At 38.7% G+C, this 15,002-nt stretch overlaps 1 long non-coding RNA gene across 1 annotated transcript in view; it reads right to left on the reverse strand.

The window, feature by feature from the left end:
* Positions 1 to 11,944: 11,944 nt before the first annotated feature.
* Positions 11,945 to 15,002, reverse strand: part of LOC117942934 — a 15,716-nt gene continuing 12,658 nt past the window's right edge. Inside the window, exon 3 of the long non-coding RNA XR_004656253.1 lies at positions 11,945 to 12,137. This is a non-coding gene — a long non-coding RNA (uncharacterized LOC117942934). The remainder of the gene's footprint in view (positions 12,138 to 15,002) is intronic.

Raw genomic sequence — 15,002 nt, forward strand, 5'->3', positions numbered from 1 at the left:
AATTTCTGTCCCACATATTTTTACGTCTCTTGCATGGCCACTCTTCCTGTCACGAGTAAATATATATATATATGTAAACTGTATATTTATATATAATATTACATGACACTTTTTTTTATCCATAGCAACTTACAATGGCTACATATATGTATAGACACATATAAAGTTGTTGACTTCAACGCTGTCACTTTCAACCCTGCAGGAGAAATGCCAGCAACTTATTATAGTGAGATGATGCAGAAATGGCAACCACAGGATGTGCTGTGTGATATGAACTGGGAACACAAATTCTGACAGACAAACTCCACCAGGAGCTTCTTTTTTCTGCAAGTGGACCTGCCTCCCATGAGAGCTTTGATGTGCATCAGTGGCTGAATGTTACCAGACTATCTAAGCATGGACGGATTACGAGACAATATATAAGGAGTCCCATGCACGACCTCTTACATAAGAGCAAGACACCCAGAATGAGAGAGTCACAAAATGGCTACAAAGTCAGCATTGTAGTCATTGTGCATCTTTTTTGTGTGTCAGTCTGTGTGAGCATCTCTTTCTGGTAATTATTTTTCTCTTTATAGACCCAATCACAATGTTTGTTTACATATACTTCCGTGTAGAAAACCTCTGTGCCCCATGCATACAATTTAACGGTGATGAGTAAACGGGGCGAGGAACAACTGGATATGCTCTCATCTCATTCATCTAAAATGCATGTTTGATGTTTCCATAAGTCAACATCTTCCCTGACATTAGGTTGGAGTCAGATGCGGCGTCAGCCGATTTTGCCAGGCCTTCAGCCCCGAATGTTTTGAGTGTATCCCCCAATGGATTTTGAAAAGTCGACTGACAAATATGCACCCAGAAAATAGCCTGTAGCCTGTGTGGCTAACTTTGTCCAGTTTATTTTTCCGAGGCAACTAGAACGGGCAGCTATGTGCAGGATCTGACCATCATGCCGTGTTTGTTGCTATCAGCAACGGTCATTAAGTGAGGAAAGCTGCGAAAGGTGTAAATTTGGAAGAATTAAAGCCAAATCTATGCACTGATGTCATCAACACAAAGTTTAAGAGAGCAATACTACTGATTTAGTTTGAAATTATCGTGCCATGACGTTTACAGTCTATGGTTCCGACTCAAACACATGGAGCCCCAGATGCAGACCTGTGCGTCGCTATAGCGTCTACTCTCTCTCAGTGCAGATCTACCTGGCCATGCGCCGCGCTCCACTTTATTCCATTGGCCGATGCCCTTCTTCATACAAATTAATCCATTGAACCCAACTTGACTATCCGGTAGAAGTAGACAGAAATCTTGTTGATCTGAAATGAAGACAAATTCAGCAACTGTATGGCCTGTTTCTTGCTTGAAATGCTTCCAGAAACATGTTTTGGGTGAACTATTTTTGTTAGTTTTTACAATTTGCTATTTTTTTAGTGGATCACCACTGTCTGTGAAAATCATGGGGAAAATAAAGACACCAAAGAGATCCCGTGGTCTGTGCAGATTCAGGTTTCAGCAGCATAACCACCACCACTGAAAAAACAATTACAGTCCTGCAACATAAGTGGTTGACGTGGGTATTTACGTGGAAAGAAAGGCCAAAAAAAATCAACATCGTAGGGAAACTAGAAACATTGTAATAGTGAGTGAAAACCAAGCTGAGATGTGAAAGATGTGAATTAAGCCTCTCAAGCTAGCCTGCTGTGCTCAATGCACCCCACATAGTGTCTGCAGTACAAGCTGCTGGTAGGTTTTGAGATGTAGCTGACGTCTGCTTGTGGGCAGATTGTACGTTTTTTTTAAGGAGATGAGAGACTCTCCATTGACTGGGAAGATGGACTGCTTCACACAGCCAAAAGTCACAAGTGATGATCTGCTGTAAGAGAATGTTAGAACATGTTTTTCTCTGCTTCCTTCCTTATAATAGAGCCAGACACTCCTTAAGACTTACCGGGGTGGTTGCCATAGTTTTGGAAGGCAGTAGAAAAACACAGCTGAAAGATAAAATTATTCATAAAAGAACAAAACAAGTCTCCAGCGTTGAGCTCGACTGTGCACATGCACAGCAGAGTATGCTAATAACATCCTGCCTAAAAAAAGACAATAGACGGTGGATGCAAAAATTACATGGCTGCATGAATACTTGAGTCATTGTTTTGGACGCTGTCCATTAATTTCATTAATAGATTAGTGTATTTTTGGCTACATGGATGGTGCGTTAGAAATGTTTTGGCAACATTTTTAACTGTCTCCTTAATCCAAGATTCCAAATGGCATTATTCCTTAATGCCTCTTGTTAAATCAGGTTAATGTTTAAAACATTACCTTCATTGAGAACCAATTGTTCTGTGTGTGAAATGAAATAACAATGTAGAGTAATCTGCAACCCAATCCTCTTGACATAGATACATTGTTTGATAAGGCAGATTTGCAAAACTGGTGGGGGGCAACATGAAAACACTTTCCATATTATTTTTTCAATTTGGATGATGTGTTTATTGTAATTTATTGTTTGTTCAGATACAATATGCAAATAGTCTCAAAATTATTTATGCTTTTGAGATGGACAACAAAACAAAAGCAACGCTTTTGTGCTGTATGTTCCACCTTGCTCCATCACTGTTGGGGGGAGTGGGCCAATTTGTAACCACTTAACATGAATTAGTTTCTAATATGTTGTGGTAACCAGACAAAATGAATGCTGGACCTGCAGGCTTCAATCTGAACATTAACAGTAGTTTGATGACTAGTGGCTGAATCTGTTGGCTGATGTTTCACCCAGCAAACGCTTTTTGTTTGGTCTCAACCTGATGATCATTTTGTTAGTGTACAATTTCATTCAGAAACACTACTTTTTCATCTTTAACCTCCGCACAAGTGGTATCATTCAGCGACTGACAGCACTCATAGATTGGTGCAGCTTTGAAATGTTGCACAGAGCAAACCACATATAACAACAGTGATACACATGCATAGCAACACACAAAAAACACAATATACACAACAATGAATCAGGTGCAAAAGCTGACTTTCCACAATAATATTAATGCTTAGTACTTAACTTGTTGTGTATTGTTTGTTTAATTCTGACACAAATGGAAATAAAAACAGCTATTTCTGGTTTTAAAGGAGTTATGCATTAAGACTATTTCTAGACAAACAACAGGTTATCCATCCACCCAGAAATTATGTGCATCATCTCTGCTGGTTGCCTAGCAACCGCACTGGGACAACAAGATCGTGGGAAGTCACTGCACCCAGCTGTTGCTAGCCTTAAAATAAGGTGCATCTCAGTTTCCTTATTTGATAGCTCCTCGCTTCTCTGCTTAATTAGAAGTTGTTCTGTCCCTAGTTTGTAAAGGCCGTCTCAAAGCTCTTATTTCTGCACCGACGAGCAAGCAGCGAGCATTGTGGAGGGATCACCAAGGCGCTATAAGCAAACATACACAAGAGCAGCCATACCGCAGCTTAGATGGTTGCTCACTCCGCCCATACAGCTGACGAATTTGTTTGATGCTTCAGAGTAAAGGAGGTTTAATCCCTCTCAAACACATTTCCTTGTTTTCTCTCTCCTCCCATGATTTCCTCGCTTATCTTCCGTGCTTCCTCGATGGGACGGACTCAGACGCAAGGAGGGGAGGCAAGTGGAGCTGGTGAAACGAATTACATCAAACTACTGTCATTAAGTTCTACTGTAGCTTCTAATGGAATCGCCATTTTTTTCATTTAATAAATTCTGATGAAGCAAAAACACACAGTGAGAGGGTCAAAGTTAAAGGCTAAACTTTGACAACACCCAATAACAGACAAAATAAGCATATTTCCCAAATTATGGAACTATGCTACTGAAACTTACTGAATAGTCTCAGCCTTGGAAAAACCCTTTTAACGGTCCCTGATTGTGTCTTGTCATATGAAAGGTTGACCATTCAGATTCAAAACAAAGTTTTATCACATTAAACTCCTTTTTTGTTCTATTAAAGTCAGCAGAGTTGATTGCACATTGTTCATCTCTTGTTGGGATTACAAACAAACGTCTTGGTATGCAGCAGCTAGTATCTCCTAAACAATCGATGAGATGTTTTATTCAGAAATGTATTTTGGACGACTCTTCTAGCTCCTCTCATGCCCACTGGACTAACTGGGGACTAACCCTTCTCGACGACCTCTGCTGTACCATTGTAGAGGCATCCGTAATAGCAGGCTCTAAACTTTAGAGCCTATTATGTATGCTGCATGCCCAGCATACAATTTCATTGGTGATTTCCTCAGTTCACAAGAGGCTTTCAGATGTGCCCATATAACAAAGTGGCCACTCGAAAACAACAGGAGATGAGTGTCATCTTAAGCCCACATAAAGAGAAGAGGATGTTGTTGATGATGATGAGGATGGTGGTAGTGATGCTGAGCATGAGGATGAAGGTGATGAGGATCAATACAAAACAGTTGATATCAGCAGGGTCAGAAATACAAGGAGCCGTGTGGGGTGGGTGGGCAGGTGGGTGGGTACCGGATTTGATGGTAGGCAGACCTGTGGAGCGGAGGTGGTGATTGTGGTGTTAATGGTTTTTCAGGAGGGGGAAGGGTTAGTGTGAGGGCCCTTCATTGCACTTCTGTCGGTTTAATGACTCCACAACGTGATTACTCCGGTTAGTCCACACAGTTACATAAACCACCACTCAGGTTTTAATGCTAAATGCAACAGTCCTGTTGCTGTAAGATGTACAGCCGTTGACATGATGATAGTATACTGAGCTAGTACTATAGCAATACTGCATGACTAGAATGACTAGAATACGTATACAGTATGTTAGTTGTTTAATTGAAATGATCTTTTCTTGGGGATAATGTCAAAAGCAAATTAATTTCAATTGATTGTGCAAAGAATTGCATAATCCTCTGAGGACGAAAGACGTACCGGCACGTCTGAACAATGTTCGACAAAACTCGGACTCAAAAAGGGATATTACAGAATTTAATTTCAGACATTTATCTACTGTTTTTTATTATATATTAACACTACTTTGTGAACCGAAAGATAAACCCAATTCTCATTACAAGTTGAGGATTGTTTTCAAAAGAGATTTAAGGAAAGCCAACATCTTGTTTTAGCTTCAGCACAAAATTATCTCTTTACATATTGCTCTGGGACAGATTTGGGGTTAATTACACAGAAAGCAGAATTTGTTCTGAACATTTTGATATGAAACACAATGGGATCAGTTTTATGCGAAAACCTTAAAAAGGTAAATTTAAGAAGATAAAATGTGAAAATGCCCTTAGACCCTTAGAGGATTAATATATTCAATCTAGATAGGGCTTGGTTTAGTAACAACTATAAGGTAATATGATGTAGGAAAGCCACGTAAACGTGTGTCTTAGTTCAGGATATTCTGCATAAAATCTAAACCCATAAGACCAGTATGACTGAGTGAGTGTCATGCTCCCTTTACTTTCTAATAATAATTTCCTGCTATGACATCCATTTAACGCTTCCAACACATCTTTCAGTAATTAGCAAACTAGAAAATTCTTGTGAGGCGTTGTTGCAGTAATAGTTTTACATAAATGTGTGTCTCTGCAACTCTCACCCCTCTTTAGTTATATCACGATTAAACCGTTTCAGCTGTGTACAGTGTGGATGGTATGTTGATTGGCCGTAACCAGATGGGTTTTTTCACAGAAAAAACTGTCATTCAATTTTTCTCGCCTAGAATGCTGTTTAATTTATGAGCAGTGATTAGTGCTGTTAACGGGTTTTGAAAAGATGTAACCTAAAGCTATTCACTTGATGATGCGTTTGCCTGTCAATCAGTACTGCTCTGAGTTGTTTTTCAAGCTTTGTTTCCCACACTCAGATACAGTTCTTGCAATTTAGAGATCTATGATTTTAAGATTCTCTGTGAATAGCAGTGAACATTTGTTTAAAATCATTTATCATGAATCCGGTGCCCAATTGTAGAATCCATCACTTTTAACATTAGATAGTATGTTGTATCAATATTGGTGATTCTGTCAGTGGTATCAAATCAGAACCACATTTTGTGATATCACCCATCTCTAGGGCCTGGACTGCATGCCAAAACTAAACATTTCAATTGGAAACAGCATGATGGCTTTAATTGGTACAAATTGTGTTTTTTGTAAATACTGTATTGCAGTAACTGCAGGTATTTTTCAATCAATCACATATATGAGGATTTAATGTACTTTTTATGTGTTGTTGTGATCGCTTTAATGAATAAAATGTATAAAACGTTATTTTTATGATTTTGTGCAAGATGATTACATATGAAGATAGATCTATGTCACCTTAAAGTAAGGATCAAAAAGATCTGTCTGTATTCAAAAAAATTCAAGATAGGCAAAGATGATGGTAAACACAACCTTAGGATTTGTCTTTCACCAACTTGGGGCTCATAATACTTGGGGTGAGTGGATTTAAACAGCTGAGCTGACTCAGTTAATATGCTTTAATGTACTCAAGGGCGGTATCCCTCCATGCAATTTTAACAGGGCTGTGAGTAGGCCAAAGGGGGACCACTTTGATTGTCACTCTCCAAAGGTCGAAAAGCTGAGCACCAAGGAAGCTCTAGTACTCTGCACTCACATTAATTTAAGACTTCTCCTGAAGAGTTAGCAATTAGAGTGTCTCCTCAACTACTGTACTTGTATGTCCCCAGGGAGGTGCCGAGAGGAACTCCCACTCACCCATTAATGTTTAAACTGGCCTGATTGAGCTGAATTATTCAGTGAATCACTCGTCCTCTGTGGGTAAGTACCTTGTTGGTTTGGTCCTCAGCATGGGCAGCAGTAGCTGTGGTTTTGTCAGTGGTTGGTGTTGTCACCAAGAGACTGTAAACGTAGATGGATACTTTGAATTGGGGAACTTTTTTAGCATGAAAAGGGTTCTTTGGAAAATTGGTCAGAAGAACCAAGGTGCAGGAGTCCGGAATCTAAGATGCGTTTTAATCCACTAAGTCCATTCTTTGAACTGGGAGTTCCAGCTCGTACCATGTCAAATCAAATCTTGTCATTTTGACATTTCTATTGAGTACATATTAAACAAACTAGATCTTTGTCTATAGGTGAGCTTTCAAGAGGCTGGCAAGCATTTTTTGGAGAGAGCCAGGCATTTCCACTGCAATACTGACTAAATGCCTAGCTACACTAATCACCTACTGGCCATAGCTCTGCATTTAAGCAACCAACTTGAGCAGCAGCAACAGGGCAACAAATACTTTTTTACATGTCAAATTTATAGATTGCTTTGTTATGTCATTTAGCAATTTATTCTACATTTTTTAGGAAAGAACCAATTTCATGACCCAATGGAGCTTATGTAACATCAGCATTTCAGAAGAATTTTTTGCCAGGGGTTCAGATTGTCCAAGCATGCACAATACACAGACTCATATTGATGATTCTTAGTCATTATTTACTACATTTCTTCATCTCACAGTAACAGCCAGATCGGCCTTTTTGTCAATTTGAGAAGAAATTCCTTCACAAGTCAACTGACTTGGCTGCGTGTCCTTACTATTACTGGAGCCGTTTGTAGTTCATATCCATTTTTTACAAATGGGTTGCAATGTGAAAGTACACCCTGGGTTATCTATGTTAAACCAAATTATGGCTTTGCTTCTGGCATCCTACACATTCCCATTGTGAAAACAGCAGTTGCCTTGGTAACAAGCACACCACAATAAGGGCATCTTAGGAGACAAACAAATCGTGCTGTGCCGTGGAGGCTGAAGCCGTGTGATAGATTTACATAATCAAGGACATTTACTGTACAGCCACTCTTACTGTGATCTTGAATATCTCCATAGCAACACCCATGGAGGTTGTTCTGTTATATGGACACCTCTGTGTCTTCTAACACCTAGCTCATAGAGGCAACTTTAAATCCCTTTTCTACAGTTTAGCAAAAAAGAATAAATACAAAGCATTGATTATAAATAAAACACATTTACAAAGTTTCTTTAACAGTAGCTGCACTCCAGTGTTTTCCCCCATGCATTTGTGATATGCCTGGGGCAATCTTTATGAGGGTAATTGGATAAGATTGTTCTCTTAAGCCAACAGATGTTCCTCTGCAGTCACAGCTGTTAGCTTTCTCTGGTAACTGAAGACTTTAGAGGAGATCTCAAAGCTGTTATCCCAATAAAAGAAATGTAAACGTTTTGCTTTGCGTCAATGGGCTGTGAAGAAGAAAGAAACTGCATTTGTGATCTGCATTTGTCAAAGCTTGAACTATGCTTTGGTTTTTAGTGACATTAGTTTTTTTCAAGTAGCTGGAATTGTCTCCCTGGATCTGTCAATCAATCATCAAGCCAGGAATCTGTCCTGGTTTCTACTCAAACCGTCCAGCTCCAGAGTGGGCTTCATCAATGGCCTATCACATAGTGTGGGCCATATGTGTACTTGAAACAGCCTTGGATAAATGTTGACGACCTACATTCTGTACGCCTAAAGGGACAGAACCCATCCACAATCTAATTACCACCAACCTTGTTCCACTGTAGAGCACATACGTAGAATTTGGTCTGTGAACACTCCATCTCTGAGAAAGTTCATCTTCAGCCCATCATCTTCAATTTTTGTATCTTTTCTTTCTGGGAAAGTGGTAGTTATCATTTTTATGTTACTGGCTTGTGTTTACCAAGAGGTACATTAGTGTGAACACATGATTTTGCTGGCTATACAAATTAAGTACAAAATGTGCATTTGAACCTTTGTTTTTTGTATACACCAAATTAAACCATTTTAAAGAGGCCACTGATAACCAAATTGTTACACATCAGGATCAGTTTAAACATCACAGTTAACTACTCAGCTGTGAAAACAGTTGTTTAAAGCCTTCTGCAGTTCTGGAGTGAGCCATCCAAAGTCTGAAAAAATAACCTCTTAGGATGTCATTAGGTTATTTAAAAAAAAAAGTAATTGTGCTTGGAGACTCTCAATTTGTATTAGAATGCTATTGTTAAAAAGCAGGAGTTTGTAAGATGTAGACACAAATAATCTAAAACTCGACACAATCGAGCAGGATTGTGGGAGTATCCAGTTTATGGAATATATCTAGAATATATATATGGAATATATATAGAATATCTTGGCCTCTATTTAGTAGTCTTTAATCATCCAGTGTTGTCAATATGTTGTCTTTAAATATGTCAATTACATAGACACCTGCTAATGTTGCTGTCTCTGAATAACACCAATAAAAGTCCATTAAGTAAATAAAGAAATTATACGATCAAACACATGTCTACGGAAATGAAATAATGTTGTAGATTTGTTTCTGACACAAGCTGTGACACTTGAATGCATCTCACAATCCCAAGGTGTATTTCAGTGATCAGAAGCTTCCAGTCTGAGAAAAGGAAATGATTTACAGTCTAAGCCTCCGCCCCTGAAGACATGACTAGATGTGTTTAAGGACAGTGACAACGTATAGAATTACAAGCTGTCACTTAATACAATCATGTTGGGGTGCTACATAAGTGTAGTACTCGTTGTTCCATCTTGTTCGCACAGTTGATGTGACCTGGCTGGAAGCACGTTTTAAGCACGCTGGTAGAAATCACATGCAGACTTTGGGGGGGAATTAGATATGGAGCTCTCTGTGGTGCTGAACCTGCTGGTGCTGAAAATGAATCTAAAATCTTTTGGTCAAATTATGGCATTTCCTGCTGATGTTAAGAAATAAATCATCACTTTGTAATCATCAGTTAGCCTTTGAGTGGGGAATTTATTTTCTTTTTTAAATCAATATTGTGCCAGATGCTCATTGTGGGTTTTTAAGTCATGTATAGGTCCCACTACAGGCTGTTTATTTGGGCCCCTTTCCTGCTGAAGGCAATGCACCAGCACTGAATCTCTCAACAGACAAAATGATCACCTGACTTGCTGCAAATTACAGTAAAGGGAACATTTACACTGCATATTGGCACTATATGTAGGCTTCTTTTTGACCTATTCAGACAGATTCCAAACAGATGACATCTGGAAATAGAATTTTAAGCTTTGGCTTGCATGTCTTTGATGTGTAGTGTGGGAGTTTTTCTATACAACTAAAACTACATGATTGATACTATATGATAACTAACTGTTGCACTGAATGTGGGAAACCTTTTAAATACCCAAGAAAAACCTTCTCTCCATCCATAAAGCTTGTGAATCTTCCATATAACAATTATTTACAAAATGGTAAACATGAATAAACAAGAGAATAGAATGAAAATATAGTGAACACATAAAATTAAAATGATAACATGGCTACTATGACAAAGGCTCCTTAATGATAAGACTCCCAAAAAAAAATTCAAAATCTGTTACCATCAAATGCAGAATCGATTTTAAGGTAATGGTACTTGTTTTTAAGGCTTTACATGGATTGGCCCCTTTAGATCTCCTTAACCCACGTCACTCCTCCAGGAACCTAAGATTGTCTAATCAGTTGCTTTTAGCTATTCCACAGTCTCAGATGAAAACAAAGGGTGACCGGGCCTTCTCCATAGTGGCTCAGAGACTCTGGAACAGTGTATGCTAACAGTGAGTGTTTTTAAAGTGCCAATCCATCTCACAGTTGATGAGATAATTTAGTTCGTACTAAAGTGCTAGATGCACTGAAATACTGCACATCCACAGTATCATGGCTAAAAACACTCAGCATTCCCTCTGTGTCATTCTTAATATCCATCTGTGATCATCAAAGATCAGGGAAGACAGATATAAACCATAAAGTCAGAAATCAATGCACAGGTTATTTACTGAGATGACATTTCCAAGTCTGTTTCCAGGGAGCAAAGCCCTCAAAATGTCCACAGTTATTAAGGAGATTTCTTCCCCAGATCTGTCCTGGCAGCAGGAGAAGAGCAGCTCATCGTCCTCCATGATCTCATCTGTGTGTCCATTCTGCAATTTTGCAATAACGAACACCAGGACTGATTCCCATAGGTTTTCAGCACAGAGCTTTTTGATTAAATGTCTCAGTTTCTCATAGAAGTGTCATTTCATGGGGGAGCTCATTTGCTTTTTGTCAGTCTAGGAGCGTCAAGAAATGATGTCTCATAATCACTTGCAGTTAATGAACCAGATTTTGTTACATTACTCTGCACTAAGCATCCAAATTTACAGTAATCATTACTGAATATATGGCACACACACTTCAATATTGCGCAATAGCATACTAGATGAGCTGTAACCACATACTTTGATCCAGAATGACGCATCGGCACCTGATTGACACTGAAAATAATAACGTTTAACATTATTCATATAGAAAGGTTGTTTATGGATTGCTATGTTTCAATATACAGTGTGTATTACATTTGAAACCTTTTAACTGAAATTCTATTTAACATGCATTATGCATCACTAATACTTTCAAACGTAGTCCCTTTTTGCCATGATTTACAGTACAATACTGTCCACAAATATGTAATGCTGCTTTAGCTCTGTTCTCGAATGCATCACTGAAAGAGTGATCAGACTTACTTTTTCCAAATATCTCAGAGATACAGTTAGCACTGTGTCTTCAAGATTATCATTCCATGGTGTAAGTTAAAATAATACATTTTAAGAATAGCTTCTTTTCTGTCCAGTAATGTCTTTTGTGTTTCAGTGTGTTGCACTTGGCTTTTGGTTAATGAATTTGATAGAGCTGCTAAATGCATGTACAGTATGTCTACTGTAGTTGCTAACTTTGTCTGTCAGCTCTGTGTTGGGCAGGTAGTGTACAGTGGGTTTATTGGAGCTTTTTGATGAAAACAGATCACTGCTGGCGCTGAAAACGAGGCTGATGAGAGCCGTGAAACTGAATGAAAACAGTTGAAGTGAGGATTCAGAGTAATTTCACCCTAGGGTCCTTAGCACCACAACCCGAAGCCAAACAACCCCCCCAGAAGCTTTTTTTTACCATTAATTTAACTTGTTTTTTTAAATAAGTGCTGTAGTACAACTAGCAAGAGACATGTTATAATTGATGAGTTTAAGTTTGGAGGCAATACCTTATTTAATCACTAACTGAATAAATATGTTTGTTGTGTCTCTTTTTGGTGTTTATTTGTGTTAATTTGTAGACGTCCCTAAGCACTCTTACTGCCTGTAGCAGTAGCAGCAGAGAGCAGAAGCTGGTGTACTTACAAACTTTACAATCCATTGTTTTATGATTACATAACTTATTTGTACTACTGTAGAAGTTTTGTATCATTTGGGGCATTATTATTATTATTGTTATTAGTAGTAGTAGTAGTAGTATTAGTAGTAGTAGTGGTGTAATTTACAAGATACACAGTTGGTTCAGATAGCGTCTGCACTAAGCTAATCAGCAGATAATGCTGATTCGCCCAATGTTCGACCCAAGTGAAAAAAACTTCTTGGGGGTTGTTTGGCTCGACGTCATGGTGCAAAGGACCCTAGGGTGAAATTACTCTGAACCATCACTTGTTCAAAAACACAAAAGAATGAGTTGAACGTTGCATCAAGTTCTAAAATGCATTAGCAAGGATGATGGGAAGTGCAGGTAATTAATTTGTTTATTGTTACAGTATGAACATTGACCAGCGCTTCTGTAACACCTGCCAAATCATTAATAAAGAGCCCATGGTTTGTAAAGAGGCAGAGAACAATACAGTAAAAAAGAAAGGTTTCATAAACAACATCCACATTGTGATACAATCAAGCCGTCTCAGAACAGTGTTAACTCCCTCGAAAAATGTCTTTCCCAGCTCTTTGATTTTCACTTTCAAATGAACTTGTGTCCAACAGACCTCATTTTCTGACACATGCACATTACTAATCACTGAAAATTATGACACCAATCAGCAAACAAATGCGTGCAGTGCCTTTCCTCCGCTCTAGTGTCTCTTTCTTGGAAGTGTAACCTCATAAATGATATGTGCCGAATTCTTAGGCATTTTTGATGCTATACCCCCGAGCTGATACATCTTTGGGAAAGTGAAGCTTTATTACATGCCTCTCCTTCGCACCAAGCAATTTGAAGTGTGGTGAAATGAAGACACTTCTGTGACAGCTCCAAGGCCAACTGAATTAAGGTGTGGGGACAGACAACCTTGTAAAGTTCTGCCTTTCACCGGTAGTTTAAATTTTCTTTTGGCTGTTACAAGCAGGAGGAAGAAAACTGGGTTGCATTATTGTTTTTGATTTATTTATTTGTTGGCCTATGCAAGAGAGAAGCAGGCAGGCAGTCAGGCGGGCAGTCAGATGAACATAAACTCCCAGTGGTCTGTAAGTAAAATATCAGCAGCCAGATTTACAAATTGCTCGAGGCACTATTGAATTAACATGAGGAACAAGCTGGACTGCCAATTGTGGATCTGTTGCCTTGTCTAGACTTAGTGAAATCATTGTTTACCGTATTATATCTTTGTTTAAGCATCAGGGTTGTGAGCATCAGTTGTGGATGTGTAAGTAGTGAAAGTGGTAGGACTGTTTTAAAACAGATGAGTAAATTCGGCAAGTGCAGAGTTGGTGACAACTAGATAAATTCAACATTGTAACCATTATGAAGGTGGGGTTTATTGCATGGCTTATAGATCATGGGACTTTAGTTTTAGCTAGGTTTACTTAATAAACTATTTATTCCTTTGTAATTCCTTTGTAATAACCTCACAGAGTACCGTCTAGACCTGCTCTTTTATGAAAAGCGCAATGAGATAACTGTTGTTGTGATTTGGCGCTATATAAATAAAATTGAATTGAATTGAATAATGTTTGCTCTGGTAAGTAGGAAACAGTAATGTGTAGTTAATGAACAAAGTAGCCGCTGCAGCAGCTGGAAATATTACCAGGCTATTTTATAATTTTTACACATTGTAGCTTTTCATAAAGCATAACTCTGTTGAAATTGTTGAAGTCCTTCTGTCTGAATCCCAATATCTAATTAAGTTTTAAAGTTGAGTCTTGAAGAACTCTTTTGAGAAACAAAGTCTAATCTGTATAGAGTTGGGCCAACAGTGCGGACAACAAAAATGGGAAAAATCGTTGCTTGAAGCAACGTTATGGACCCACACAAGAGAATAATTTGGGCAGATTCGCCCCTCCTGACAACCTAAACCGATTATTTTGTAATATATGGATTTAATAATGTTAAAGTTACTGACTGCATCGGCATTTCCCTGATTTCGAAGCATAGTGTTGAAGAAACAGCAATAGAACATCGAGCAGAAAATAACAGCGAGCTGACAGAGAAGTGTCACCAACCAGATGTTGCATACATGTATAAAAATGTGTTAGAGCTATACGTTCCCCTAAAAACAAAACCTCAACAATTATCATAGGAATAACCATGAGTAAACCTACTGAATAACTAACTGATGTGTTCTTTCCTGAAATGTGGAAAACAAGAGAAAATGTCTAAAACCTAGAATAGAGATTTTCATTTGGCTGCCGCTGCTGAGTGCCCATCTAGTCGTCCTTTCGTGATGATTGACGGGAGGGTTTTCAGTGGGAGATAAGACTGTATGAAGCAAGGTGTCAGTAGAACTGGAATGCTAAGTCCAACAGAGACGACAGAGGCAACGCTGCCAACACATCACCCACAGAAAAGTGCGGCAGGAGTGTCTGTCTGTCCTGTGCAGTTAAAGAGGTGATGATCATCATCAATTCATGTGAAACCATCTGGTGTCTTCTGTAGCTTGAAGTCATTGCCAGATGACTACATACTGTAAGCAAGGTTAGGATCATGTGGTCAGTGACGGAGGACCAAGTTTTGAACTGCAATATGTTCATAGAACTGTACAACACAGCTGTCATGTATCATTTTTGTATCCCGTTTATCACTATTTTGTGATTATGTATGAATATGTGTTCTACTTTCCCTCCTCTCGTTTGGGTTCTGTTCATGATTTTACCCACAATGCCGTTTAACAACTACCACAGAACAGACATGAGTTTGTTGTATTACAGTTTTTTTCAGTCGCTAACAAGCGTTTGTCGAACCAGTTGTCACATTTTCAAAACTCTAAACACAATTA

This window comes from Etheostoma cragini, chromosome 4 (genome assembly GCF_013103735.1).
Source record: "Etheostoma cragini isolate CJK2018 chromosome 4, CSU_Ecrag_1.0, whole genome shotgun sequence".
Classification (NCBI taxonomy): Eukaryota; Metazoa; Chordata; class Actinopteri; order Perciformes; family Percidae; genus Etheostoma; species Etheostoma cragini.